A 5,105-nucleotide genomic window follows, 5' to 3' on the forward strand; every position below is an offset into this window, starting at 1 on the left:
AAACTATTCCTTTTTGCAGATGATATGATTCTTTATTTAGGGGATCCAAAGAACTCTACTAAGAGACTATTGGAACTCAAAGAAGAGTTTGGTGAAGTAGCAGGATATAAAATCAATGCACAAAAATCAACAGCCTTTGTATACACAGGTAATGCCACAGCTGAAAAAAGAACTTCTAAGGTCAATCCCATTCACAATAGCTACAAAAAGAATCAAATACCTTGGAATAAACTTAACCAAGGATGTTAAAGATCTCTACCATGAGAATTACAAAATCTTAAAGAAATAAATAGAAGAGGATACCAAAAAATGGAAAAATCTTCCATGCTCATAGATCGGAAGAATCAACATCATCAAAATGCCCATTACCCCAAAAGCAATTTAATAATTCAATGTGATACCAATCAAAATACCAAAGACATTCTTCTCAGATCTGGAAAAAATGATGCTGAAATTCATATGGAGACAGAGGAGACTTCGAATAGTTAAAGCAATCTTGTACAACAAAAACAAAGCTGGAGGCATGACAAGACCAGATTTCAGGATATACTACTGGGCAGTTTTAATCAAAACAGCGTGGTACTGGTACAGAAACAGATGGATAGACCAATGGAACAGAATGGAAACACCAGAAATCAACCCAAACATCTACAGCCAACTTATATTTGATCAAGGATCTAAAACCAATTCCTGGAGCAAGGACAGTCTATTTAATAAATGTTGCTGGGAAAACTGGATTTCCACTTGCAGAAGCATGAAGCAAGACCCCACCTTACACCTTACACAAAAATTCACTCAACATGGATTAAAGACCTAAATCTATGACCCGATGCCATCATATTTTTAGAGAGCATTGGAGAAACCCTGCAAGATATAGGCACAGGCAAGACTTCTTGGAAAAGACCCGAGAGGCACAGGCAGTCAAAGCCAAAATTAACTATTGGGGTTGCATCAAATTGAGAAGTTCCTGTGCTGCAAAAGAAACAGTAAAGAAAGTGAAGAGGCAACCAACAGAATGGGAAAAAAATATTTGCAAACTATGCTACAGATAAAGGATTAATAACCAGAATCTACAATGAGATCAAGAAACTCCACTACAACAAAACAAACAACCCACTTAAGAGATGGGCCAAGGACCTTAGTAGACATTTTCCAAAAGAGGAAATCCAAATGGCCAACAGGCACTTGAAAAAATGTTCAAGATCACTAGCAATCATGGAAATGCAAATCAAAACCACAATGAGGTTTCACCTCACCCCGGTGAGATACGCTCACATGCAGAAATCTACCAACAACAGATGATGGCGAGGATGTGGGGAAAAAGGGACACTAACCTACTGTTGGTGGGAATGCAAACTGCTAAAGGCACTATGGCAGTCATTCTGGAGATTCCTCAGAAGCCTGAATATAACCCTACCGTACAACCCAGCCATCCCACTCCTTGGAATTTACCCAAAGGATATTAAATTGGCAAACACAAAAGTTGTCTGCACCTTAATGTTTATTGCAGCTCAATTCACAATACCTAAGACCTGGAATCAACCCAAATGCCCATCAACAGTAGACTGGATAAAGAAATTATGGGATATGTACTCCATAGAATACTATACAGCAGTAAAAAACAATGAAATCCAGTCATTTGCAACAAAATGGAGGAATCTGGAACACATCATGCTGAGTGAAATAAGCCAGTCCCAAAGGGACAAATATCATATGTTCTCCCTGATTGGTGACAATTAACCTAGCATCAAAAAGGAAACCTGTTAAAATGAAATGGGCACTATGAGAAACAGTGACTTGATCAGCCCTTGCCCTGACTATTGATGAACAACTTCATACTTTATCCCTTTTAGTGTTTTTTTTTTTTTTTGGTTATTCTACTTAATACTATTGGATGAATTCCGTAATTAACAAACGATTATTCTTAAGTGTAGAAACTTAACTGAAAAGTGATCCATGTTAAATATAAGAGTGAGAATAAGAGAGGCAGAAGATGTACAATTTGGGACATGCTCAATCGGACTTGCCCCAGATGGTAGAGTTAGAAACATATCAGGGGATTCCAATTCTATCCCATCAAGGTGGCATGTACTAATGCCATCTCACTAGTCCAAGTGATCAATTTCTGTTCACAATTGATCATAGTGATAGGACTAAGAGTCAAAGGGATCACATAAACAAGACTAATGTCTGCTAATACTAACTGATTGAATTAAAAAGGGAGAGAAAGATCCAACATGGGAAGCAGGATACACAGCAGACTCATAGAATGGCAGATGTCCTAAACAGCACTCTGGCCTCAGAGTCAGCCCTTAAGGCATTCAGATCTGGCTGAAAGCCCATGAGAGTATTTCGGGCGTGGAAAGCCAAGACACTATGGCAAAAAAAAAAAAAAAAAACAAAAAACAAAAAACAAAAAACAAAACAAAACAAAACAAAAAACCCTAAATGAAGGATCTCTGCGAGTGAGATCCCAGTGGAAAGAACAGGTCATTAAAGAAGGAGGTACCTTTCTCTGAAGGGAGGAGAGAACTGTCACTTTGACTATGACCTTGTCTAAATATGATCAGAGTCGGTGAACTCAAAAGGCTTCCATAGCCTTGGCAACTCATGACAAGAGCCTAGGGTGATTACTTATGCCATAAACTAGTGTGTCAATTTGTTAAGTCAATAAGAGGAGTCACTGTGCACTTACTCCTCAGGTAGGATCTCTGTCCTTAATGTGCTGTACATTGTGATGTAATGTTATAACTAGTACTCAAACAGTATTTTACACTTTGTGTTTCTGTGTGGGTGCAAAATGCTGAAATCTTTACTTAATATATACTAAATTGATCTTCTGTATATAAAGATAATTGAAAATGAATATTGATGTGAGTGGAAGGGGAGGAGGGGCGGGAGAGGGGAGGGTTGCTGGTGGGAGGGAAGTTATGGGTGGGGGAAGCCACTGTAATCCATAAGCTGTACTTTAGAAATTTATATTCATTAAACCAAAGTTAAAAAAAAGTGGAAATTAAAATAAGTTTATTTTGGTGCAAAAGTATACATATTATTTTCATATTACACATTTTTTGTGTGATTTTTGGCAACCCTGTTTGTGCATGTATTGAAAACATTTTGCAGCAAAATAGATTTTTAAATTTTTATGTATTTATTTAAGAGAGAGAGTGAGAGAGCGAGAGAGCGAGAAAGCGAGCAAGTGAGAGAGCGAGAGAGAGCGAGCTCGTGTCTACTGGTTTACTCCCTATATACTTACATCAGCTGAGGCTGGGCCAGGTTGAAGTTGAGAGCTAGGAACTAAATTTAGGTCTTCAGTCGGGGTTCCAGAGAATCAATTACTGGATTCATCACCTGCTGCCCACCAGGTCTGCATTAGTAAAAAGCTGATGTCAAGAGCCAAACGTGGGCATCAAATCCAGGTACTCCAATATATGAGTTGGATGTCCTACCACTGGACCAAATGTTTGCTCCTCTGAACTACTCTCATAGATTTATGTGACTTTTCAATTGCCCTCTGGGTTTGTTCCTTCTGTCTGAATTTTCTGATCTTCCCCCCAGACACCAAAAAATCATTCATATGCCTGAGTCCCTTCTCCATTTTAGAAATGGAGAATCCAAGAACTTAAGGGTTCTTGATACTCTGGGAGAAACTGCCCATTTCTGTGTCCTTGACAATGATCCATTTGAAGACCACACTTTCCAAGATCTTGGTTGCATTTCTGGTGGAAATCATCTATAAACACTTTTGGCACAAAGTGATGAGCATGAAGAGCAGCAGAGCCTTTAAGAATGTTGAACTTTGACATACGATTGGGATGTAGTCCGGTGCTAGCAACGTTAACATGAGAGAGGTGTTGGAGTTTCCAGTACCCACGGTGCTATGTTGTCTTGTCCCACTTTCAGCAACCTTCCTAACTCTTTCTTCTTCCCCATGTTTTCTTTCTTGTACTCCCCTCTACTAGCCCTCATCTTTGCAGGAAATAGGTAATAGAACTTGGAAGAGGGACATAGGAGCAATGGCTTGAAAGAGGTACTCTTTGAAGTCACAGTTATTATTTTGTTTAAAGATTCATTTATTTTATTAGAAAGGCAGGGCGATAGAGAGAGAGAAGGAGGGAGGTAAGAAAGATGAGACAGAGAGAGAGAGAGAGAAAATCTTCCATCTGCTGGTTCACATCCCAAATGGCCACGATAGTCAAAGTTGGGTTAGGTAGAAGCCAAGATCCAGGAGCTTCTTCTAGGTTTCCCTTTTGGGTGCAAAGACTACCCAGGGACTTGGGCCATTTCTTGCTGCATTCTTAGATGCATTGGCAGGGAGTTGGATTGGAAGTGAAGCAGCCGGGACTTGAACTGGCACCCATATGAAATACAGGCATCACAGGCAGCAGCTTAACTCATTATGCCTCAATGGGAGCTCCCATAGTTATGTTTTATAAAAATGAGCTATACCAACTTATTGTCATGCTCCCTACATATGTGGTTTTGCATAGATGACTTATAATCCAGTGTCTTGGTACTAGTGGAAGATGCAACGTGCCTCCATCACAGGCAGCGACTTATTTCAATTGTGCTTCTTGTTTTGGGTTGCATGGCAAGATCTTGATAGATATTGGGAAAATAAGGGAATATATTATTAGAAAAAAATGATTTCCCCATTCTAGTATTGCCCATTTTAGAGTCATTATCTATAAACATTATGGATGACAACAAGTTTAAAGTTATAAAAAGCCATATTTACTGTTACCTAAATATTATCCAATGAGCTCTCAAAGACTCATACCAGACCACTGGAAAAATCTGGTTATTTATCAAAATAAAAAGCTAGTTATTAGAAAGTTTCTAGGCAAGGGAGCCACTGATTGGATAAATTCCATCTAAGAGACTCCCCTAGGGTCTTAAACTATTGAATTCTATGTTTGGCTAATTAGTCATAGAATGGTTTAGGGCAGAAGTTAATAATTGAAATCTAAACTGAGTTTGGTTAGGATTTGTGAACTACTGCTAGAATTATTGAAAGGTTTTTTACTTGAGCAGTTTATGTATAAGTATATTTTTCTAAAATTTTTGAGCCCACAAAGAAAACTGGTGCTCATATTGAGCTTGAA

This window comes from Lepus europaeus, chromosome 3 (genome assembly GCF_033115175.1).
Source record: "Lepus europaeus isolate LE1 chromosome 3, mLepTim1.pri, whole genome shotgun sequence".
Lineage (NCBI taxonomy): Eukaryota > Metazoa > Chordata > Mammalia > Lagomorpha > Leporidae > Lepus > Lepus europaeus.